Source organism: Chiloscyllium punctatum, chromosome 15 (genome assembly GCF_047496795.1).
Source record: "Chiloscyllium punctatum isolate Juve2018m chromosome 15, sChiPun1.3, whole genome shotgun sequence".
Classification (NCBI taxonomy): Eukaryota; Metazoa; Chordata; class Chondrichthyes; order Orectolobiformes; family Hemiscylliidae; genus Chiloscyllium; species Chiloscyllium punctatum.
Window position 1 is genome coordinate 61,965,022 of NC_092753.1, and position 27,003 is coordinate 61,992,024.

Consider the following 27,003-nt stretch of genomic DNA (forward strand, 5'->3'; position numbering starts at 1 on the left):
AAAGATCAGAAATAAAGACCATTCCCTGGTATTGGAACTTTAAGGTACTGGGGAAACTGAAAAGGTCTGAAGTTGGAGAAATCACTTGTCCAGAATTGACTACACCAAACAGTTCTGAAGGAGATAGCTGAGGAAACTGTGGTAGCATTAGTGATAATCTTTCAGGGATCACTGGAGTCAGAAAAGTCCCAGAGGACTAGAAAATGGCTAATATAACACACCTGTTTGAAAAAAAGAGGGAGGCAGAGGACAGGAAACTACAGGCTACAAGTTAGCCTAACCTTGGTTGTTGGTAAGATTTCAGAATCCGTTAGTAAGGATGAGATTGCAGAATACTTGGAAGTGCATGGTCAGCACGGCTTTGTCAAGAGGAGTTCATGTCTGACAAACCTGTTTGAATTATTTGAGGAGGTAATGAGTAAATTAAACAAAAGAGAACCAGTAGTCATGATCTATTTGAATTTCCAGAAGGCCTTAGACAAGGTGCCGCATAGGATGCTACTAAATAAAATAAGAGCTCATGGTGTTATGGGCAAGGTACTGGCATGGATAGAGGATTGGCTAACATGCAGAACGTAGAGTGTGGGGGTAAAGGGCTCTTTTTCAGGATAGCAGCTGGTGTCTAGTGGTGTTCCGCAGGGATCTGCGTTGGGACCACAGCTATTAACGTTATATGTTAATGATCTGGTCAGAAATCACATAATACCAGGTTATAGTCCAGCAGGTTTATCGGAAATCAAGCTTTTTTAGCACTTTATAAGGTGAAATAACTTCTGACCTTGTCCACCCCGTCCAACACTGGCACCTCCACATCATCGTTAATGATCTGGGTGAAGGAACTGAGGGCACTCCTGCTAGGCTTTCAGATGACACAAAAATTGGTGGAGGGACAGGTAGCATTAAGGATGCAAGGAGGCAGCAGAGGGACTTGGACAGGCTAGGAAAGAAGTGGCAGAGAAGTGGCATTTGGAATACATTGCAGGGAAGTGTGAGGTTATGCAATTTGGTAGGAAGAATACAGGTAAAGACGAAATGGGGAAAGGCTTTGGAAATCTGAAGCACAAGGGACTTAGGAATCCTAGATCAGGATTCTCTTAACATTAACATACAGGTTCAGTTGGCAGTAAGGAAGGCAAATGCAATGTTTGCATTCATTTTGAGAGGGCTAGAATATAAGAGCAGGAATGGAATTCTTCCCACTTGCCTGGATGGGTGCAGCTCCAACAGTACTGAAAAGCCTTGACACCATCTAGAACAAAGCAGCATGCTTGACTGGCACCACATCTTCAAGCATTCAGTGCCTCAGCCATCGATGCTCAGCAGCAACAATGCGTACGATTGACAAGATGCACTGCAGAAACTCACCAAAGATGGTTAGAGAGCGACTTCAAATCCATGACCACTGCCATTTAGAGGACACCTGGGAACACCACCACCTGCAAGTTCCCCTCCAAATCACTCAGCCAGTCTGGTTTGGAAATACATTACAGCTCTTTCACTGTCAAAATCCTGGGATTCTCTCCCTAAGGACATTGTGGGTCAACCTGCAATACATGGACTGCAGCAGTTCAAGAAGGCAGCTCACCACTACCTTCTCAAGGGTAACTGCAAATAGGCTATAAATGCTGGCCGGCCAGCAATTCCCATGACCTGTGAGTGAATATACAAAATATCTACTACTGAGGCTCTGACCAGACTACATTTGGCACATTGTGAGCAGTTTTGGGCCCAGTATCTAAGGAAAGATGTGCTGGCATTGGACGTGTTTACAAGAATGATTCCGGGGATGAAGAGGTAATCATATGAGGAGCGATTGAGGACTCTGCATCTGTACTCAATGAAATTTACAAGGATGAGGGGGATCTTATTGATACTTACAGAATATTGAGAGCCCTGAATACAGTGAATATAGAAAAGATGTTTCCACTAGTAGGAGAGACCAAGACTCAGGGCAGAGCCTCAGAGTGAAGGGATGACCCTTTAAAATTGAGATGAGGAGGAATTTTGTTAGCCAGAAGGTGGTGAGTTCCACAATGAGTTCCACACAGTCAATAGCTTCTGGCTGAAGAAATTCCTCCTCATCTCAGTTCTAATGTATTGAATACATTGCAGGGCTGTGGAGGCTAAGTCAATGAGTTTATTTAAGATAGAGATAGAGAAGTTCTTGATTAGGAAAGGAATCAAGGGCTACGGGGAGAGGATAGCAGAATGGGGTTGAGAAACATATAAGCTATGATCAAATAGCACAGCAGACTCAATGGTCTGGGCTGAATGGGCTAATTCCATACATGTATCTTACAGTCTAATGATCACAGCAGCCATCTTTGATTCAGAACTACAACAATGTTTCAAACAGCAAAGACTTAACAATAATTTTAATCAATAAAGATACAAGGCAACAAAGTGAGTATGATAAAAGGAGATCAAATCCTAATTATCATTATTCAAATCAGGAAAATAACCAACACCTTCAGTCAACTAATGTAACAATACTAATCGTACTGAACTTTTCCCCAGAGAAATGGTGAAAGGTTATCAGATCCATTTTTACAAATGTGGCAAATACAATTCCTAAGGTTTTGAGCTACTTCAGCAATGTACTGCAAATCGAATTCATACTTGTCTACTAAATGGGAAGAACATCAAATCATGTGTTACATAGCCAGCAGATCATTGAGAAACAAATTACTAACAGTCCCTGGTATTCCATTTGGAGTCCTTTCGCAAGTCAAATTGCATGCAATTAGAACACAATACAGGACAATAGAAAGCTTGTTGTTCGTAACTACAGGAAATTTTTGTGTGTCAAAGTCTTTAAAATTACAACCATGTGCGGGATTACATTTATAAGTACGAACATTTCTAAACTAGACGTTCACAAATCAGGGAATTCTGTATATCTGACAGCCTCATAACAGGTTTTGATCAATATTTCCCTTCAAGGACAAATACAAAATGAGATAAGGTGAGAGCAGAGACTGTATGTTCCTGTTAGGGTGAAGGGCAAGGCAGGTAGGTATAGGGAATGACTAAAGAAATTGAGGTCTTGGTCAAGAGAAAGAAGGAAACATGTGTCAGGTATAAGCAGCAGGGATTGAATGAATCCCTAAAAGAGTACAAAAGACATATGCTTAAGAGGGAAAACAGGACTGCAGAAAGGGGGCATGAGATAACTTTAGCAAACAGTGTTAAGGAGAATCCAAAGGTATTCTACAAATGTATTAAGGATAGAAGAGTAACTAGGTAGAAAATAGGGCTCCTTAAAGATCACCAAGGCTGCCTATGTGTGGAACCGCAGGAGATGGGGAAAATAGCAAACAAGTATTTTACATCGGTGTTTACTCTGATGAAGGGTATGGAAGCTGGAGAACTTGGGGAAATAAATAACAAAATCTTGAAACATATTCCAGAGGAGGAGGTGCTGGATGGCTTAAAATGCATAAGGTGGATAAATCCCTGTCACCTGATCAGGTATACCATAGAACTTTGTGGGAAGCAAGGGAAGTGATTGCTAGGTCCCTTGCTGAGATATTTGTATCATTGATGGCCACAGGTGAGGTGCCGGAAGACTAGAGGTTAGCTAACGTGGTGTCACTATTCAAGAAAGGTGGTAAGGACAAGACAGGGAACTGTAGACCAGTGAGCCTGACCTCGGTAATGGGCATGATGTTGGAGGGGACCCTAAGGGACAGGATTTACATGTATTTGGAAAAACAAGAACTGATTAGAAATAGTTAACATGGTTTGTGCATAAGAAATCATGTCTCACTAAATTAATTGAGATTTTTGAAGAAGTAATGAAGAGAATTAATGAGGGCAGAGTGGTGGAATTAATCTAAATGGACTTCATTAAGGTGATCATCAGGTTCCCCCTGGTAGACTAGTTAGCTAGGTTAGATCATATGGAATATAGGAGTTACTAGCCATTTGGATAAAGAAGTGGCTCAGAGGTAGAAGACAAAGGGTGGCGGTGGAAGGTTGCTTTTCAGACTGGAGGCCTGTGACCAGCAATGTACAATAAGGATCGGTCTGCGTCCACTGCATTTCGTTATTTATATAAATGGTTTGGATGTGAACATAGGAGGCATGGCTAGTAAGTATGCTGATGACATCAAAATTGGAGATGTAGTGGACAGTGAAGAAGGTTACCTCAGAGTACAAAGATTTGATCAGATGGGTCAATGGGCCAAGGAGAAGTAGATGGAGTTTAATTTGGATAAAGGCAAGGTGCTGTATGTTGAAAAGACAAATCAGGACAGGACTTACACACTTAATGGTAAGGTCCTGGGGAGTGTTGCTGAACAAAGAGACCTTGGAGTGCAGATTCATAGCTCCTTGTAAGTAGTCACAGGCAGATAGGATAGTGAAGGCGGCATTTGGTATGTTTACCTTTCTTGATCAGTGTATTGAGTACAGGATTTGGGAGGTTATGTTGCAGCTCTGTAGGACACTGGTTGGGTCACTTTTGGAATACTGCGTGCAATTCTGGTCTTCCTGCTATAGGAAGGATGTTGTGAAACTTGAAAGGGTTCAGAAAAAACTTACAAGGATGTTGCCAGGGCTGGAAGGTTTGAGTTATGGTGAGAGGCTAAGTAGGCTGGGGCTACTTTCCTTGGAACATCAGAGACTGTGACATGACCTTATAGGGGTTTATAAAATCATGAGGGGAACAGATAGGTTGAAGAGCCAAAGTCTTTTCCCTGTGGTGGGGGAGACTAAAACTAGACAGCATAGGTTTGAGGTGAGAGGGGAAAGAATTAAAAGGGACATAAGGGACAACATTTTCATGAAGGGGGTGGTGCACATATGGAATGAGTTGTCAAAGGATGTATTGGTGGTTGGTGCAATTACAACATTTAAAATACATCTAAATGAGTATGTGAATAGGAAGGGGTTAGAGAGATATGGACCAAATGCTGTCAAATGGGACTAGAACTATTCAGGATGTCTGGTCGGCACAGATAGGTTGGACCAAAGGGTCTGTTTCCATGCTGTACATCTCTAGGACTGTAAGACACTGGCAAGATCATGCTTCACCAGCAGATATCAACTTTCATCGGAGGTTTTTCACTGTTTGCTGAGATGGTCCTTTTTGCTTGTAAGGAATTGCTGTCCCTTGATTTCCTTCCCCAAACACTTTCACTTGTTTGGAGAAGGTACAGTGAGATTGGCTGACTTTTATAAAGTCTCTTGCTTATAGATTAAGAACCATAGTTTAAAGCAACTGCTGCAGCAAAGTAAACTTTAAGATTAGGTTCTTTTAAACACTGCAGATGAATGAAACAGAACTTGTTATGCAAAGATCTGAAACAAAATCAGAAATTACTGGAGAAAACACAACAGGTGTAGTAACATGCATAGAAAGAAAGCAGAACTAAAGTTTGGTGACTTTGTCAGTCACGAGACTCAAAACATCAACACTGCTTTTTTCCCACAGACCTACATGAATTCACAAGACAGTGTTAATTTTGTTTCTAAAAGCTTTCCCATCATGAGGAAATCTCATTACCCTTAGTTGCTGGGTTTGTTATCAAATACTTTATCTTAAAAAAAACATAATGCTTGTAATTCTCCAGTTCTTTAATACCACCCTTATATCTGAGAACAATTGGCAGATTACAGCCAGACTATACTATTTCCAAACTTACTTCCTTCAGTATCTTTGAATGCAGTAGATCAGATCCTGTTGGCTGGTTATAGTTAAATATACAGCCTTCCTAACCTCATTATCAATTGGTAACTCATCCAGCATCGTAACTATCACTTCTTCCACTCAGACTTTAGCAAAATGACTCACTGAGCACCTCAGCCATGTACCTAGCTATATTTTTAAAACTCCTTTTTCATACCTTATCTATCATACACTTTTACTATACTCATTTAAAGCTCTTTCATATTATCTGCAGTTACTTTTCACTATTTATTTGCTTCTCTTATTTCCTTTTCACTTCCACTTTGAATTTTTAAAGTTCAGCCTGGTTCTCACTTGTATTATCAATTAAATGTCTAGTATACATAACCTTTCACTGCTTCATCTTTACACTGTCTTTCCATCATTGAAGGAGATCCAAGTATGTTTGCTGCACCTTTTCACCTTGTGGCAATATACTTGAATTGTACACAAAATATTTCCTTTTTAAAGGCAGCTCATTGTTCTGTTAACCTTTGTCTGACCATCTTTGATTTTGATTTATCTGAATCAGGTCTGTTCTCATCCCATTGAAATTTGAAATTAAGCATGCCTTACTTTAGATTTTTCTTGTCATTTTCCACAGCTTACCCAAATATTGTGAGACAATGATGTCTGATTCTTTTTTCTCACACACTGATCCAATTTCTCCAGATAGGCAAAACACCCAAGTGACCAGTGACAAGCACTGCCCTTCACATCAAAGGGTAATGCTGTGTGATCAAAACAGTGAAGGGGAGGGGAGATGTCTGATTCTTAGTTGTGTTGACCTAACAAGTAATTAAGCAGATGATTGAAGCTAAGTGATACACTAATTGACTAGGTCAAAATAAAGAGATAATAGCACTTAATAGCCTTTGCATGTAAATTAATCAATTAGAAAATGTGGATAATATATTGGTGGTGGTTAATTGATTAAAAAGAACCATGGGTGATTTGGTAACGAGAAAAAAGTTCAGTTGTGTATAAGAGCTGTTCTGGATCGATATAAAAAAATGAAGGGGTAGTAAGTGGGGCTGTAGTGGTAAGACTGAGTAGTCAATAAACTTGATCCATGTGTCTTGGTTTCTTGCTTACTGATTGGCTTGGGTATTAATTGACATTGATAGCACAGGATGGTTGCCTAGAGGTAAAATTTGGTAGCTAAGAGTTCTTTTTCAAACAGAGAATTGTAATTTGAGTTATATTGGAGAAACCAAGTGTAGTGTCTGGCTATGACTTCCCATAGATAAATTGTGAGGCTGAACCTTATGATCAATGGGAAAGTAAAGTAATATGTGAGCATGGGTTATGTCTTCACCAAGAAAAAAATACAAGGTATGTCACTTCCTAGTAGAAGCAAAATTAGATATAAAATATTCAGAGTTAGAGGCTGAACAATTTAATATTGAGGCAAGTTTGGAAACTTTATGGAAAAATATATAAGGAAGTTGTCTGTTTAAATGTGTGAGACATGTTCAGATATATATTTTAGGAAAAATCCTGGGTAAACATTCATTCCTAACAGACTCAAATAAGATATTAGCACTAGCATAAAGAATAGAAGTTTCTATGGTAATGTGGTACACTGCCCAGCTATAGGGTAAAAACATCAATGCAAAAGGAAAATTATATCTCTATTCTCACTCCTCTTACATATGTGGCAATTATAACATATATAACAGGAAATAGAATATAGTCAACAACTGTTTTTAGATGCAATTTGAAATGCCACTATGCAATGAATTGGCCTGCATGGAATATCAAAATTAAGCATAACAGCAGTTTTGGAAGGATAAAATTGTGATAATGATCAGGGCAAAGGGAATTGTTCAAAGTTACCAGAAACTTCAGCTCAGTAGTGGATCTTTTAGTTGCCAACTCAGTCAATTGTGATGTTTGGACAGTGGACATATGTCCATAGTGTGTAGTGTGGATTTAAGATGTTACCTAGATTCTTTAAGCAGTAAGAACCAAATTAAGGCTATGAATTGGAGTCCTACCTGCTTTAGGTTTAGGGATGTGTTGAAAGTGCTAAAGAATGGTGATTTTTTTTTTCCCCATAACATAGCAGGGGTAAACCCCTACATCAGCATAGATGTAGTGTCAAGGGAAATACCCTTACTGCTGAGCAGGCCACCTATGTAAGAGACTCAAAATAAATTGGACAGTCCATATCAATTGGTTTTTGGAAGGAATCCAAAAATTCCTTTGGTAATGAGTGGTCATTGCCTGGCTTGGGGATGGTCTAAAAGTACTTTCATTTTTTCTGAGTACTTGAATAGGTTTACCTGATTTTACTACCAAAGTGGATAACCTTACATATAATCATCTGCCATGCATTTTCCAAATTTGTTGCACTGAAGCATCTCTGCATCCCCCTTACAGTTCATTATCTCTCCCAACTTTGTATTGCCTGCAATTTTGGAGACATTACATTTAGTTCTCTCACCTAAAACTTTAAAAACCATGAAAAGCTGGAGCCCAAACACTGATCCCTGTGGTGAAGGTGAAGTTGTCAGTCTTATTGGATTATAGGCCTGCTCTCTCATTAGAGAGAGAAAGAGCGAGACGACTGGTAGTGGTTTAACCTGACGGTCACCATGCCTCAGGTGAAGGGAGAGGTTGATAAACAGAGTACTTCATGGTAACCTCAATCGATAAGGGTATTGAACCTTACTCCTATATCCTCAAAATGTTGATTCTCCTGCTGCTTGGATGCTGCCTGACTTGTGCTTTTCCAGCACCACACTCTCAACTCAAAAGATTCCAGTAGATTTGTCAAGCACAGCTTCCCTTTTGTAAATCCATGCTGACTGTCTGATCTTGTCACTGTTTAAGCCCTCTGCTGTTAAATTTTCTATGATGGGCTCTAGCGCTTTCCCTACTTTTCCAGACCCAGTGATCTGTAATTCTCTGTTTTCTCTCTAGCTTCTTTTTTAAGTAGTGGGTTATGTTAGTTACTCTCTAATCCATAGGAACTCTAATCCATAGTCTATTAAATCTTGAATGATCACCACTAATTTCTCCACTATTTCCTTAAACGCTCTAAGAGATAAATTATCAAGCAGTAGGGATTTATCAGCCTTTAATCCCAACAAATTCCCCAACATCATTTCTATACTAATACTGATTTTCTCAGTTCATCCCTCAACATGAGGCACTGCTCCGGAACATCAAATGTAATTCTCCTTTATGAAGACAAATTCAGAACATGTAATTGGTCTGCCATCTCTCTGCTTTCTGTTATAACTTCCCCTGTTTCTGAAAAGGACAATCCCTTTGTTCTCCTTTGAAGTATAAAGTACACCCAATTCTCAAGACTGTTGCTTTTTGGGTCAATTTGGATGCCCTTGGATCTAATAGTATCCCTAAGTTCCCTTGTTAACCATTGTTGAGCCACCTTTCTAGTTTTAATTTTTGTACCAGACAGAAATGAACAATTGTTGCAATTCATCCTTGTGTTCCTTAGGGGATTAGTAATGCAATCATTTATCAACTCTTGAAATCATGTTTCCCATTTATTATAGCCAACTCACACCTCACAGCATTGTAGTTTCCCTTATTTAAATTCAGGATGCTAGTCTCAGAGTCACCACCATCACTCTACATCTTAATGAAAATAATCTATCATATTATGTCACTCTTCCCAAGATACTTTGCGCAGCTAGATTGCGAATTATTCCTTTCTCATTAAACAATATCCAATGTAGAATGGCCTGTTTTCTAGTTGGGTCCTCAATGTATTATTCCAGAGAACCATCTTGCACATATTCCAGAACTCCCACTATTCATTGCTGCCAATTGATTTGCCCAATCTATTTGGGGATTAAAGTAACCCATAATTATAGCTTTACCTATATTGCTTGCAATTAGAAGCTGTCCCTTAACTTCAGGCTGTTCATCTGAAAGAAATGATCTCACCAATTGCAAAGAGTACAGAATGACTATCAGCCCCAGAATCTGAAATAGATAAGTAATAACAGTTACAATGGTAACAACACTTATCATGGGAACAACACTTCTTGGAGAGGGAACATAACCTAGGAACAGATTCTAGAGGAACCGGCAAAGAAAATACATACACATACCATTAAGAGGCATATGTTGTTTAAAGCTTATATACCATTGCATCTGCAGAGACTAACAAAAATAGAACTGACTCTGGGTGGCAAGGTGGTTCAGTGGTTAGCACTGCTGCCTTACAGCACCAGGGAATCGGGTTCAATTCCAACCTCAGGCAACTGTCTGTGTGGAGTTTGTACATTCTCCCCTGTTTGTGTGGGTTTCCTCCAGGTTCTCCGGTTTCTTCCCACAATCCAAAAATGTGCATGTTAGGTGAATTGGCCATGTTAAATTGCCCATAGTGTTCAGGGATATGTACGTTAGATGCATTAGTCAGGGGTAAATATAGGTTAATAGGGAAGGGGAATGGGTTTGGGTGGGTTACTCTTCAGAGGGTAGGTGTAGACTTGTTGGGCCGAAGGGCCTGTTTCTACACTGTAGGGAATCTATGATTCAAGACAACAGTTTTGACTCAGGAATGATTATTTTCTTTGTGGGCGGGGTGGAGGAGGAGCAGGGTGGGGGGGGGGGGGGGGGGAATGCACCCAGGGATGGTGGGGTGAGCGGGGAGTGAGCCCAGTAGAGGGGAGGAGAGCGAGCCTGGTGCAGAAGGGAGAGCGAGCTTGGCGGGAAGGGGTGATTGGGAGCCCAGCGTGGGGGAGAGCTAGCCCAACCGAGGGGGCATCTAGTCCAGCGGGTGGGGGGTTGAGCTTAGTGAGGAGAGTAGCCAGCCCAGTGGGGAGGGAGTGAGCCCAGCTCTGGGGGTGGGTGGGGGGTCAGGGGAGTGACCCCAGCAGGGGTGTGAGGAAACCAAAGTGAGCCAGTGGGCTAGTTGGGGCGGGGGGGTGGAAATGGTAAGAGCCAGCCGAGTTGTTGGGCGAGTGGGGGGGGGGGTGGGAGAAGAGCTGGCCCAGCTGAGGGGAATGTTAGCCAAGCAAGGGTGGGGGGAGAGCTAGCTCAGTGTAGGGAGAGTGAGCCCAGCTTGGGGTGGGGGGGGGGGGGGGGGGGGGGTTGTGAGCCTAGCAGGATTGGGGGGGGGGTGTTTTGTGACAGGTGGAGCAAGCCTAATGGGGAGGAGCATGAGCCCTGAAGTGGTGTCAGCAAGGTAGGCCTCGTGGTAAAATCTGGCAATTTAGGGTTGGCAACTGCATGGTTGACTTGGGTCCGATGCTGGCTGCAGTGAATTGGTGGTGGGAGAACCCTATGGCAACATTGACTGCAGCGATAGTCTCTGATGCTGGTGTGCCCAGCGTGGATGGTGAAGATGAATGGGCCCAAAGGCAAAAGATGCCACCTGAGGTTTGGCAACTTCAGTGTTAGTTGGGTCTGGCAAGGCAGCGGTGGTTCTGAATTGGCTCAGAGCTCATACACAGATGGACTTCTTTTTAAACTTTATCTTTTCATTTTCTCTTATTCTTAAACTATAAAAATGGTGCTGGATTATGGTGAAAAATGACAGCTTTTCACTGTATTTTATTGTGTTTTAGTATAAAATACATGTATCAATAAATCATTCATTCATTCATTTGAAAGTGGGATTTTTAGAGAAATTCAATAACTAGTGTTCTGGCTGACTTGCCATGCTCCTCCATGCTGGGGTCACTCTCTCCTCTGTGCTGGGCTGTCTGACCATTGTTACAGATTTGTCATGATCAGTTTATATATTTTCAGTATCACCAACAAAGTTTGCATTATCAGGAACTGTATCTTTGTATTTTAAACAGCTTCTATCTGCTTGGCACCTTTTAACAAGGGAAAATGTCCCAAGGCTCTCGGAAACATATGATCAGACACTTAAGGGCTAAAAACAGCAAATCAAGTTTACTGAGAAGTCAAATTTAAACAGACCTAAATAATGACCATAGTCAGGTGACAACACATCATGTAATTCACATTCCAGAAGAATAAAAGTCAACTTTAACAATTTTGCATTAATATTTTAGGAATTTTAATGCAAAACATTTTTGGTGATGAATGAACTCTGTGGATTTCTTTGTTGCTCTGATATTAGTTCAGCAAGGGGTGAACCAAGTTAAGTGCTAATCTGGATTATATCATTCTGTTAAACTCAAGAGGGTGTCTTTCACAGTGAATCAGATCCTTCCTAAAGGTTTCAAAGATGCAAGTGCTGTCTGAAAGAATTCATGTTTGAAGTACAGTAGGATATGGGCTTCTCCTTGTTGAAATGGTCAATGCTGAAAATGACCTCTGTCTTGTGTCAGCTAAGTAACTTACGTAATAAGACGTCAACATCTACATATTAAGTAAGAATGTAGGTTTGCACAAATCCTCCTTTGCATTTTTCTTGCCATGCTGTTGAGAAAATTTGAAGATTGCTCGGAATTCAATTAAAAATTGCTAGACTAGTTAAAAACATATTCAGAATATAACACTAACATTTAATGACTTCAAATGAATAGTGCATTCAAGATTTGTTTGTGGTTGGTAATGGTGGTACTTGTTACTTTAAGTATTGAAGTAAGTGATTTTATGTCATGCCTAAATGAAGGAAACACATCTGTTAGTATTTAACCAAAAAGTTTTGCAGTCCTCAAAAACAGGGAAATACAGTTCTATAAAAATACATTTCAAGTCTTACTTGATGTGGGTCAATGTGTTCCTTGTCATAGTGTTTAGAGGCAGATGAACCACTTTTGACTATTGAAGTACAAAAAAGAGCTACACCTTCCAGCTTGTTGAGTTGCTTCATAATTTATCTGGCAGCAGAAGGAAATACAATGCAATGTGGAAATATTTGACGTAGATTACTCCCTGCCTCCTTCAGAAAAATTGAAATACAGTGTGGCAATTTTCCACACTGACTCATAGTCTGGCTTAGTGCATGAAAGGCATTTGTTTGAAATCATAGTTAAACTGTATGTTTAGCGTTACTTTTACAACTTGTAGTTTATGTGGTGCTCCTTGAATGTTGAATTCTTCATTCTAACCAATCCATCTCCTCAACATCACACTGATTTCTTGACCCATATATTTTCAGAAACAAAGGTAGAAGCGCAAAGTGGATCAGCTATCCAGGACTTTAAACCAGTGGTCTCTGTGCCTTTATTTATCATTGAGGTGAAGCTTTTTTGGAATTCGTGTGAATAAGGTAAGTTACGTTATCCACCTTTTATTTTCTATAACCGAAAGAGATCTTTGTGCTTAAGATTGTCTCAACTAGTTCTATTCTTCTGATTCTATTTAATTCAACTTTACTTTTCAATGTTTCTGACGTTTTTGTGCTTGAGAATCCTTTACTCTTCATCCACCAATTGTTTTAAGATCCCAAGCAATATCAGCTTTAATCATTTTCCCTTTTTATCTAGTATGGACAGTATTTTAATTGGATATACATTCATATTTTTACCTTCTGAAGACTTAAACAATATATACTCACGTACAGAATAATCACACAGATGGGAAAAGTGAAACAAAAATAAAGTGAAAATGTCTGGAATTAGCAACTAAGGCATAGATGCAAACAAAATAAATCTGAATATTCTTAGCTGGACTGTATATTGTAGAGTTTTGTGAATAGTAGAACTGTCCAGAGTGACTTTTACTGCAGTGAATACACTCAGTCATAAATCAGTACAGAATGCTTGATTCAGAGGGCCAGCTGAAGGCTCTCCAACACATAATGGAGGATGAAACAACATCTGAACCTATCACTCTAAACTTTGGTCACAACTTAGTTCAGAATTCTTTTAGGGTTAACACACAGGTTCATTTAGCAGTTAGGAAGGCAAATGGAATATTGACATTAATTCCAAGAGGGCAGGAATGCAAGAGCAGAAATGTACTACTGAAGCTGTATCAGGCTCTGGACACACTGCAATTAGAATATTCAGGGCAGTTTTGAGCTCTGTATCTAAGGAAAGATATTGGAGGGGTTCAGAGGAGATTTGCAAGAATGATCCTAGGGATTGCATGAGGAGCAGTTGACAACTCTGGGTCTTTACTCAATGCAGTGTAGAAGGATGAGGGGGTGATTTGATCGAAACTTACAGAACACGGAGAGGCTTGGATAGAGTGGATGTGAAGAAGATGTTTCCACCAGTAGGAGAAACTAGGACCATGAGGCACAGACTCAGAATGAAGGGACAAACCTTTAAAACTGAGATGATAAGGTATTTCTCCAGTTAGATGGTGGCTGATCTGTGGAACTCATTACTGCAGAAGACTCTGCGGGCCAAGTCAGTGAGTATATTTAAAACAGAGATAAATAGGTTCTTGATTGGCAAGGGGATCCAGGATTATGGAGAGAAGGCAGGAGAATAAGGTTGGAAAACATATTAGCCATGATCAGATAGCACAGCAGACTCGATGGGTTGAATGGCCTAATTCTGCTTCTATACCTTACAGTCTTATGGCCAAAGAATGGGGAAATAGCAGGCGCGTTGTGTCAGTATTTACAATAGAGGAAGAGGTCAGCAAGCCTGACATCCTAAGGAAACTAATATTTCTTCAGGGTCAATGAGTCATCAAACAAAATAAAAATGCAGGATAAATTGCCATCACTAAATGCTTTCTATCCAAAGGATGTAAAGGGAATGAGCAAGAATATTGCAAATGTCCCAATTGTATTGTCCTAAAGTTCTCTCAGTTCAAGATCTGTTGTTTTAGATTGGAAATTGTGTATGTCGTTCTGCTACTTAAGGAAGATAAGAAGGGAAAATCTGTCTATAGCTATGGATTTGATGAGTGAGGAACTTGAAAACTTTCAGCTGTTTAGAGAGTGGGAGCAATATAGTTCTGTAAAGGCTACATTTTGTCTAACAAATACAACTGAATGTTTTGAAGAGGTGGATAAGATAATGGAAAGGGCAATATCTGGGGGATATCATTAATCTGGATTTTATAAAATTGCTCATAACAGACTCCTATCTAATATTCTAGCTCTTAGAATTGGAGGCCGAATTTTAAACTGGTTAGAAAATTAGCCAAGCAGTAAGGAACAGAGAGTAGTGATAATGGACATTATCCTAATTAGACAGAATATGATACATAAAGCTTATGTTTTATGCCCCATCAGATCAGGAATGAAAATGAGTCAACGCAAAACAGCACTCCTGACCTCCAACCCTCCCCATGCCAGACGAGAAATAATGGCAGAGGGGTTATCAAAATCCATCTTTTGGGTGGCAATTAAATCAGCTAATAGTCTATTTATCATGTGGCTGACTGAAGTTTTCCACTTAATTGCTGGGAACCCACAAGTCAGTTTAATTTGCCAACTAGCCATTAGTTGTTTGTGTGATGAAGGTTCATAATATATTGACGTTATATTTGGAACTTATGTACTAAGGTGAAGGGAAAATGGAATTTAGTTTTCAGTCCTCCAAAGATCTGATTTGTTTTGTTTTGGAAACAGCTGCAAATCATTTTAAATGATGAGCTTAAAATGGCATTTGCAAAGTTGTTAAAAGTTCTAAAAGTTGTTATTTTGACCAAATGACCAGCTAACTACCTAGGAGACACTGTACTTGATAAGGCTTTTGCAGACTTGAATTTTACAATTCAAAAAAAGAGCATAAGCCAGAAGTAAGTTCATGCAGAGGTTAAAAAGTTCATACAAATGATCTTAGTAGCAGCCTCAAAGCAGTCATTGCTGAGAAAGGTCCTGAGGAAATAGGAGTCTCAGTGGTGCAATCAGTTAGCGCAGTCGGCTGTTAACCAAAATGTTACAATCTGAGACTGGTACAATTGAGAACAGAAGTGAGTCAAACAGTCAGGGCAGGCAGGGACAAAGTAGGACTAATAAATTAAACAACATTTATTTCAATGCAAGGGGCCAAACAGGGAAGGCAGGTGAATTCAGGGCATGGTTAGGAACATGGGACTGGAATATCACAGCAATTACAGAAACATGGCTCAGGGATGGTCAGGACTGGCAGCTTAATGTTCCAGGACACACACGCTACAGAAAGGATAGAACGGGAGGCAAGAGAGGAGGGGGAGTGGCATTTTTGATAAGGGATAGCATTACAGCTGTACCGAGGGAGGATACTCCCGGAAATACATCCAGGGAAATTATTCGGGTTGAAGTGAGAAATAAGAAAGGGATGATAACTTTATTGGGATTGTTTTCTAGACCCCCTAATAGTCAGAGGGAAATTGAAAAACAAACTTGTAAGATGATCTCAGCTATCTGGAAGAAAAATGGGCTGGTTATGGTAGGGGATTTTAACTTTCCAAACATCGACTGGGACTCCCACAGTGTTAAGCGTTTAGGTGGAGAGGAATTCCTTAAGTGAGTACAAGACCATTTTCTGATTCAGTATGTGGGTGTACCTACTAGAGAAGGTGCAAAACTTGACTTACTCTTGGGAAATAAGGCAGGGCAGGTGACTGAGGTGTCAGTGGGGGAGCACTTTTGGGGCCAGCGACCATAATTCTATTTGATTTAAAATAATGATGGAAAAGGACAGATCAGATCTAAAAGTTGAAGTTCTAAATTGGAGAAAGGCCAATTTTGACGATATTAGGCAAGAACTTTCAAAAGCTGATTGGGACAGTTGCTCGCGGGTAAAGGGACGGCTGGAAAATGGGAAGCCTCAGAAATGAACTAACGAGAATCCAGAGAAATTATATTCTTGTTAGAGTGAAAGGAAAGGCTGGTAGGTATAGGGAATGCTGGATGACTAAAGAAATTGAGGGTTTAGTTAAGAAAAAGAAAGAAGCAGATAAACAGGATAGATCAAGTGAATCCTTTAGAGTATAAAGGCAGTAGGAGTATACTTAAGAGGGAAATCAGGAGGGCAAAAAGGGGACATGAAATAGCTTTGGCAAATAGAATTAAGAAGAATCCAAAGAGTTTTTACAAATACATTAAGGACAAAAAGGTAACTAGGGAGAGAATAGGGCCCCTCAAAGATCAGCAAGGTGGCCTTTGTGTGGAGCTGCAGAAAATGGGGGAGATACCAAATGAATATTTTGCATCAGTATTTACTGTGGAAAAGGATATGGAAGATATAAATGGTAGGGAAATAGGTGCTGACATCTTGCAAGATGTCCATATTACAGAGGAGGAAGTGCTGGATGTCTTGAAATGCATAAAAGTGGATAAATACCCAGGACCTGATCAGGTGTACCCTAGAACTCTGTGGGAAACTAGGGAAGTGATTGCTGGGCGTCTTGCTGAGATATTTGTATCATCGATAGTCAGAGGTGAGGTGCCGGGAGACTGGACGTTGGCAACCTTGGTGCCACTGTTTAAGAAGGGTGGTAAGGACAAGCCAAGGAACTATAGACCTGTGAGCCTGACATCAATGGTGGGCATGTTGTTGGAGGGAATCCTGAGGGACAGGATGTACATGTATTTGGAAAGGCAAGGACTGATTAAGGATAGTCGACATGGTTTTATGCATGGGAAATCATATCCCACAAACTTGATTCAGTTTTTTGAGGAAGTAACAAAGAAGATTGATGAGGGCAGAATGGTAGATGTGACCTATATGGACTTCAGTAAGGCGTTCAACAAGGTTCCCCATGGGAGACTGATTAGCAAGGTTAGATCTCACGGAATAAAGGGAGAACTAGCCATTTGGATACAGAACTGGCTCAAAGGTGGAAGACAAAGGGTGGTGGTGGAGGGTTGTTTTTCAGACTGGAGGCCTGTGACCAGTGGAGTGCCACAAGGATCAGTGCTGGGCCCTCTACGTTTTGTCATTTACATAAATGATTTGGATGCGAGCATACGACGTACAGTTAGTAAGTTTGCAGATGACACCAAAATTGGAAGTGTAGTGGACAGTGAAGAAGGCTACCTCAGACTACAACAGGATCTTGACCAGATGGGCCAATGGGCTGAGATGTGGCAGATGGAGTTTACTTCAGATATATGCGAGGTTCTGCACTTTGGGAAAGTAATTCTTAGCAGGACTTATACACTTAATGGTAAGGTCCTTGGGAGTGTTGCTGAACAAAGAGACCTTGGAGTGCAGGTTCATAGCTCCTTGAAAATGGAGTCACAGGTAGGTAGGATAGTGAAGAAGGTGTTTGGTCTGCTTTCCTTTATCGGTCAGAGTATTGAGTACAGGAGTTGGGAGGTCATGTTGCGGCTGTACAGGACATTGGTTAGGCCACTGTTGGGTGGTACGTGTATGGAATGAGCTGCCAGAGGAAGTGGTGGAGACTGCTACAATTGCAACATTTAAGAGGCATTTGGATGGGTATATGAATAGCAAGGGCTTGGAGGGATATGGGCTGGTTGCTGGCAGGTGGGATTAGATTGGGTTGGGATATCTGATCAGCATGGATGGGTTAGATTGCAGGGTCGGTTTCCATGCTATACATCTCTATGACTCTATGATTCTAATATCCAAGGAAATGCAATCAGATCAAGATTCAAATTTCATGTCACAAATATTAAAATAAATAACTAATGTTAGGGAACAAAACAATGTACCTCATCATCATATCATTGGTAAAGCATGCATGCCCTCATGATTGAGATAATGGAATTTAATTGTTACTGGTGCCATCAGGGATGTCTTTCGTGGGTTGACTGGATTCAGTCCTTTTGAAATGTGTGAGGTGAGCATTTCCCTTAAATAAATCAAAGTAAAGTTTAGTATTCAATGCTTAGAGATGACATTTCTGACGAATGTGTCAAGTTTCCAAGAAATATTGACAGAAGTGTGTGAGATGTCCATTAAGCATTTCAAGAGTGCTCAATAAGCAATAAAAACCAAAGCAGGCAAAATCCCTAAGCTTGGAATTTTGTTACTGGAGACTAAATGGTAATATTGATTTGCATTTCTGGGGAACCATTAAAAGCACAGACCTTCCGTACCTTACCAAATCAAAAGGTAATCTCAACTGATTTGGGAATTGAACCAGTGCTGTTTGCATCACTAACCAGCTATCCAGCTGATCCCTGAATGTAAATATATTGCTGTTGTCAAAATGAAGTCTGTACAACTAAAATAGTAAAAGCAATAAGAGAAAAAGAAACTGAAATACCTCTTAAAGATACATTTTCATTTATTTTTCTGCATGGAGGCTGTGATGAGTGTCCATAGCGTATTATGACCATTTGGAAACCTGGATTTTGAAATGGAGGAGAAATGGATTTTAGTTTTTAGTCCAGTGAAGTTCACTCTTTTTTTATTGAAAGATCAGAATGTAATTTTGAACAGTGAATTTGAAACAGCATTCATAAAATGGCTTATGTTTTTACATACATGGCCAGTAAGTAACCTGGAGAGGAAATTGCTAAGGTAATCACCTTAGTTTTATAACTCTGAGCAAGAGAGCAAAACAGATGCACATAGAAACAGCCCACACAGCAGAGGTGCAGTTAAAAACAGTCTCCAAGCGGTTAGGGCTTGGGACAGGTCCTGAGAAGCTTAGGTATTGGTATAAAAAGTTCCAAAAGCAAAAAGCTATGGAAGTATTAGAGAATAAAATATCCTACAAGGTTGGTAAAGACCCAAGTTTTGGGAAATTCTTGTTGCGTGAAAAGTAAGCTGAGTTAGCTACTTGTTTTAAGGGCCTCCAAGAATAACAAAAGAAAATGACATTGAATGAATGCTTAGAAATTTGCTGAAAAAAAATTATTTACAGCTGTATCAAATGAGCAAGAAGCTTTATCATGGAGAAAAGGGTGACATTATATTGAAGCCTGTGTATGGATATTTCTGTGATGAAAAGGATCGTTTCCAATGTTTATATTGAATTATTCCAATAGTTACGTCTTTTAGCATAGTTCATGCACTTTTCTCTTGTGTAGTTAACTTATATGTTCTCTTCTTGAAACTACAGTGGTAGCATCATGTGAATATATCCAGTGACCAACCTCTAAGGTAAACAAAATGAAAACTAAACCTTATGGTCTCCCAAACTAGATTTAACTCTGGGATCTGGCTTGTCCGGGATTACTATTAACTAGGGTTACAAGAGCTGCTTCTGGAAATATCACATTGAATGACCAATAGCTCTTGCTTCTGACCTCAATTTGCGTCTCATAGCAGGGTTCAGAAGCCCATGGGCAAAATTCTGCTCTTATTGTCCTGCAAAGAATTATATTGAAGCTTTAATATTCACTCTATTTTTGGCTACTTAGATAATTAGATATAAAATGTGTATCCAAGATTGCCAATGATATATAGAGATATTGACAGCACTGTAGGGAAATATAGGGGAAAAATATAGATACATGATTTCAACAATTTTGGATCTAAAACGGATGGAACAGATATTTTATTACGAATGTTGAAAAGCTAGAAATAATGGAGACCCAATAGGTTTGGGGTCCAGGTGTAAAGTATGTTAAAATAACATCAAATATTCAAAAGAGCTAATTCAATCTTGGCTTTTACACCGAGCAGTCTAGAAAGCAAGGAGGTAGAAGGCATGCACTGGCTTTGCAAAGCCCTTGTTAGATATGTCATGATGTACTGTGAGCAGATCTGGATCTCACACTTTAAAAGAGACATATTTGTCTTGGAGGAAATGCAGCATAATTTTACCAGAATGTTACTTGTATGCCAAGAATTAAATCGCAAGGTGATTTTACTCAAATTCCCATTGTTTTCATCAGAATTCAAAGGTTAAGGGATCTATCCTTTCAAGATATAAAGGGAATCTGGTAGAGTTGTTGGAGAGTAACATCTTCTGCTGCTTGATAATTTTGGAATCTAAAAATTAGAGTCAAACTGAGGAACGAAATTAGCAAACAGTTCCAACTTCAAAGGGTGAAAGAAGTGTGAAATTCTCTTCTGCATGTGGCAATTGATGCTAGGTCAATTATTGATTTTATATCTGAGATTGATAGGTGTTAGTTACTCCAAGATATTTTGGCATATCGGAAAAAGGCAAATATTTTGCTGATCAACCATGATCTTACTGAATGCTGAATAGGTTCAAAGGATTAAATGGTCTACTCTTGTTTCAATGTTCCGAAAAATATGGGCAAATCTCTTAAAGTGCTTTTGCATCTCAGAGGTGAAACAGAAAACAAATTTAACATTCCAGACCTTTTAAATTTGACTACAATATTACTCATTATATTTCAGTTCAGCATCTATATTTGGTGTACCCTTCTCCTTTTAATATACTAAAAGTAAGTTCCTTTTCTCGCAACATTGAACAATAGTACTCCAGATATCTAGCTGACTAGCACCATTCTCTAACTGCTTACTTGTGATTTATTATTTGAGCATGCTAATTGGAAATAAATAATATATGCTGAATAACTATTTATATCTTGTCTCTTCTGTGCTATTGACACTGAATTGTCAAATTGCAGTTAGTCTTTCCAATCTTCAATAAGGATAAAAGAAAAAGACTGATTTTCCTGGAGGTTAACTGAGAAACAACATTATAGAGCCATTCAATAGCTAAAAGAGCTAGATTGATGAGAATCTTTAAAGGTTATTTTTTGGAAATTTGAAAAAAAACAATAATTTTTTTATTGCATGCTATTTTAGTATCAAATTAAAATGGGAGAAAACGGGCAGACTGAAAGTATGGATAAATACAGGGAAAATTATTGAACCAGACATTGCAATGGTCAGCTGGAGCAGTTTTGCCTGAAGCTTCGCATCAAGGTCATGAGGAATTGCCAATGCAGCTGACTCCAAGGGATGGACCCAGGACACTTCCATAGGCAATTCCCCTGCATATGGAGACTAGAGGAAAGCTCCTTAAAGCTGATGACTTTAAAAGGTTCCTAATCACATAAGCTTCATACTTAGCCTGGAAAATGCAGTGGATTAAAACCCTACTCTGACCCCTAAGCAATTATTAAATGGGATCTCTGACTCATCACTGAATCCACACACGACCTTGAACTAAACAACCAGTGTGAGAGCCCATCCACCCAACACAACACCCCAACTCATTAGCAAGTGGACTCTGATTGGGAAAGATATTACCGGAGAGAGTGCACTATTAATACTGATTGGTGGCTATCAGCTAGGTTTTACTTAATTTTGAAACTAGGCAGATTGACTTTGATTGATCAGGACATTACCCTGAGAAATGGCTCTCATCTATTTTGAGTTGAAATAGGTGCAATACTTATCATGTTCTTTCTGTCTGCAAAGGTCCTACATATTAATGTATGTAGCTTCCAGTCTATACAAGTGCATCACACTGTGAACCTGATTGAAAATCCAGTGTAATTCTTCACACACTTGGGATCATCCAGCAAAGTCTAATTATATAATCACATCTAACCTTGATTACTGTGGATGTAGGTTTGCTCGCTGAGCTGGACGGTTCATTTTCAGACATTTCGTCACCATACTAGGTAACATCTTCATTGAGCACTGCTGGTGTTTCCTGCTTTCTACTTATATGTTTGGGTTTCCTTGGGTTGATGATGCCATTTTCGGTGGTGACATCATTTCCTGTGGGGATGTTGTTGCCTGTTCTTTTTCTCAGGGAGTGGTAAATGGAATCCAAGTCAATGTGTTTGTTGACAGAGTTCTGGTTGGAATGCCATGCTTCTAGAAATTCCTGTGCATGTCTCTGTTTGGCTTATCCTAGAATGAATGTGTTGTCCCAGTCGAAGTGGTGTCCTTCCTTATCTGTATGTAAGGATACTAGTGAGAGACGGTCATGTCGTATTGTGGCTAGTTGATGGTCATATATCCTGGTGGTTAGTTTTCTGTTTGTTTGTCCAATGTAGTGTTTGTTACAGTTCTTGCATGGTATTTTGCAAATGACATTAGTTTTGTTTATTGTCTGTGTGGGGTCTTTCAAGTTCATTAGCTGCTGTTTTAGTGTGTTGGTAGGTTTGTGGACAACCATGATGCCAAGGGGTCTGAATTGTCTGGCAGTCATTTCCGAGATGGTTTTGATGTAGGGGAGAGTGGCTAGGGTTTCTGCACGTGTTTTGTCTGCTTGTTTGGGTTTGTTGCTGAGAAATCGGCGGACCGTGTCCATTCTTTTTGAATACACTGTATAGGTGATTTTCCTCTGCTCTGCAGTTCTTCTGTGCTACAGTGTGTAGTGGCTCATTGAAATAATGTTCTGATGCAGCTTCATTTGTGGGTGTTGGGATGATTGCTTCTGTAGTTCAATATTTGGACCGTACGTGTTGTTTTTCTGTAGACGCTGGTTTGAAGTTCCCCATTGGCTGTTTGCTCTGCTGTGACATCTAGGAATGGCAGTTTGTTGTTGGTTTCCTCCTCTTTAGTGAATTTTATGCCAGTAAGGGTATTATTGATGGTCTTGAAGGTTTCCTCTAATTTGTTTCGTTTAGTGATGACAAAGGTGACATCCAGAACCTCAACCTGAGCTACAAATCTTCTCAAAAATTGGATACTGTGTTGTGAGTTTTGCAAGCGTGGACTGGTAGGGTTCAGACAGTGTCTTGTTTATTGTGAACGGTTGAATAAATATGATCTGCCAGTCTTTGACACGCACAGCCTACATACCTGTTATCATACTAGCAGGGAAATTCATATACCACATTAATTGCTTTTATGGTAAGGAGAACATTTTTTGGCTTGAAAATAACACCTGATAGTAACAATCATCACTCATTTTGCAATTGCAAGGTAGCAGCATGAATCGGCTAACCACCTGGTGATCAACTTTACTCTTCCACAGTTTTAGAGTCTTTCATGAGTCAAATACAGGGAGAAATTATTTGATCAGGATAGCCTCATAAAAAGGGCCCAATCAACTTGTTCACAAAAAACAAGTGGTCTATTTCGCAGGGCAATGCCCTGATCTATGAAAGCTCACCTGCCTTGTTTCAAATGTAAACAAAACCTAGCAGTTAACTATTAACATTAATAAATCCATTTTCTATGGCAACTGTTCTCCATGGACAACCAATCAGTGCTCTCCTATCATACAATTTAAATAATGGTTTTCCCTATGAATTGATATTCTTTAGAATTGTTCTGATAGAGTCATCGTCATAGAATGAACAGCATGAAAACAAACCCTTCGGTCCAACCCATACATGTCGACCAGATATGAAAAATGTGTTGCTGGAAAAGCGCAGCAGGTCAGGCAGCATCAAAGAAGCAGGAGAATTGACGTTTTGGGCAAAAGCCCTTCTTCAGGAACCATAAGCCAATTCTCCTGCTCCTTTGATGCTGCCTGACCTGCTGCGCTTTTCCAGCAACTCATTTTTCAGCTCTGATCTCCAGCATCTGCAGTCCTCACTTTCTCCATGCCGACCAGATATCCCAATCCAATCTAGTCCCACCTGCCAGCACCTGGCCCATATCCCTCCAAACTCTTCCTATTCATATACCCATCCAAATGCCTCTTCAATGTTGCAATTGTACCAGTCTCCACCACTTCCTTTGGCAGCTCATTCCATACACGTACCACCCTCTGTGTGAAAAAGTTGCCCCGCAGGTCTCTTTTATATCTTTCCCCTCTCACCCTAAACCTATGCCTTCTAGCTCTGGACTCCCCAACCCCAGGGAAAAGACTTTCCCTATTTACCCTTTCCTTGCCCCTCATCATTTTGTAAACCTCTATAAGGTCACCCCTCAGCCTCCGCTCCAGGGAAAACAGCCCTAGCCTGTTCAGCATCTCCCTAGAGCTCAAATCCTCCAACCCTGGCAACATCCTTGTAAATCTTTTCTGAACCCTTTCAAGTTACACAACATCTTTCCGATAGGAAGGAGACCGATCCTTGTGACACTCCACTGGTCACAGGCCTCCAGTCTGAAAAACAACTCTCCACCACCACCGTCTGTATTCTACCTTTGTGCCAGTTCTGTATCCAAATGGCTAGTTCTCTGCATTCCGTTACATCTAACCTTGCTAATCAGTCTCCCATGGGGAACCTTGACAAACGCCTTACTGAAGTCCATATAGATCACATCTACCACTCTGATGACTGCAAGATGAAAGTTTCAAAAAGATATGTTTTTTATTGAGCAATACTGATGTTCTGTACTATAAAAGACAATGTTGTTCTATTGTTTAACTCAACTAGCTATGAGGCACAATAAAAACACATCAGAAAGTTTGATTATTCCAGTTTCCTTTATTTAAGAAAGGAACACCGCACAACTTAAATCATGGGTTAATGTACATTGAAAAAATCACTTGGCCTAATAAAATCATCCACAGTCTCTTATTCCTTTTGCACTGAAAGTCAACTGCGTACTTTAATATTTTTTAATGGAAGGTTAACATTTTGAGTATGACTTTTTAGCAAAATTAATCTGAAAGTTCATGCGAAGAAAAGTCTAATGTTTCTTTTTCAGATCCTGACTGACATCATTTTTAGTTTGGTTCTCTTGCTCTGTTACCACAGTCAGAACACTATAACATTTGAAGTGATTTTTCTTCCTCCATCCTCAATGCAAGTAAGCTGAAGTGAACTCTGACAAACTTTTCTGATGAATATTCAATTTCAAGTACACAGTACATAATGTAAATATTTGACAATGTGATGAGGCAACAAAGTATTAAATGTCATATACAATAAGGAAGATGGTGTCTAATTCAGTCATTTACAGGCAGGGCTATATGTAATTTGACCTTCTGATCGGCACAGAATCATTTAATGTTATTTCCATTGTATACTTATACGCATTGATTTCTATTTTAGACAGATATTCATGCATCAATATTTAATTTCAGGATAAACTTAGCTGTGATACTAGAATGCAGATGGTGGTTAAAGTACATGATCTGGTATTCAGCAAGGAAATTTAAATGGAAATTAACTTGTATATGAGGAATTCTAAAAGATCAATGAGTAATTGTGTGCAATTGGTTTTAGCGCTTACAATTCCTTCACATTTAGTTATTTTACCTGGATGTATTTTCAGTATAGAACATAGAACAATACAGCACAGAACAGGCCCTTCGGCCCACGATGTTGTGCCGAACTTCTAACCTAGATTAAGCACCCATCCATGTACCTATCCAAATGCCGCTTAAAGGTCGCCAATGATTCTGACTCTACCACTCCCACGGGCAGCACATTCCATGCCCCCACCACTCTCTGGGTAAAGAACCCACCCCTGACATCTCCCCTATACCTTCCACCCTTCACCTTAAATTTATGTCCCCTTGTAACACTCTGTTGTACCCGGGGAAGAAGTTTCTGACTGTCTACTCTATCTATTCCTCTGATCATCTTATAAACCTCTATCAAGTCACCCCTCATCCTTCGCCGTTCCAACGAGAAAAGGCCGAGAACTCTCAACCTATCCTCGTACGACTTACTCTCCATTCCAGGCAACATCCTGGTAAATCTTCTCTGCACCCTCTCCAAAGCTTCCACATCTTTCCTAAAGTGAGGCGACCAGAACTGCACACAGTACTCCAACTGTGGCCTAACCAAAGTCCTGTACAGCTGCAACATCACTTCACGACTCTTGAATTCAATCCCTCTGCTAATGAACGATAATACTCCATAGGCCTTCTTACAAACTCTATCCACCTGAGTGGCAACCTTCAAAGATCTATGTACCTAGACCCCAAGATCCCTCTGTTCCTCCACCTGACTAAGAACCCTACCATTAACCCTGTATTCCGCATTCTTATTTGTTCTTCCAAAATGGACAACCTCACACTTGGCAGGGTTGAACTCCATCAGCCACTCCTCAGCCCAGCTCTGTATCATATCTAAGTCCCTCTGCAGCCGACAACAGCCCTCCTCACTGTCCACAACTCCACCTATCTTCGTATCATCTGCAAATTTACTGACCCACCCTTCGACTCCCTCATCTAAGTCATTAATAAAAATTACAAACAGCAGAGGACCCAGAACTGATCCCTGCGGAACTCCACTTGTAACTGGGCTCCAGGCTGAATATTTACCATCTACCACCACTCTCTGCCTTCGACCGGTTAGCCAGTTTTCTATCCAATTGGCCAAATTTCCCTCTATCCCATGCCTCCTGACTTTCCGCATAAGCCTACCATGGGGAACCTTATCAAATGCCTTACTAAAATCCATGTACACTACATCCACTGCTCTACCCTCATCCACATGCTTGGTCACCTCCTCGAAGAATTCAATAAGACTTGTAAGGCAAGACCTACCCTTCACAAATCCGTGCTGGCTGTCCCTAATCAAGCAGTGTCTTTCCAGATACTCGTAAATCCTATCCCTCAGTACCCTTTCCATTACTTTGCCTACCACAGAAGTAAGACTAACTGGCCTGTAATTTGAACAGGGGCACAACATTCGCTACTCTCCAGTCCCCTGGTACCACTCCCGTTGCCAGTGAAGACGAGAAGATCATTGCTAACGGTACTGCAATTTCCTCTCTTGCTTCCCACATAATCCTAGGATATATCCCCTCAGGCCCGGGGGACTTGTCTAT

The 27,003-nt window shown here is 40.2% G+C and overlaps 1 protein-coding gene across 2 annotated transcripts in view; it reads left to right on the forward strand.

Annotated features, from left to right (window-relative positions):
* Window positions 1–12,561: 12,561 nt before the first annotated feature.
* casr (calcium-sensing receptor) overlaps window positions 12,562–27,003 on the forward strand; it is a 69,696-nt gene continuing 55,254 nt past the window's right edge. Inside the window, exons 1-2 of one of the 2 annotated variants that reach the window (XM_072584360.1) lie at window positions 12,562–12,609; window positions 12,732–12,842. The gene's annotated coding sequence lies outside the window, so the exon portion shown is untranslated. Of the gene's footprint in view, window positions 12,843–27,003 lie in introns of both variants that reach the window. The other variant, XM_072584359.1, reaches the window with a different exon arrangement.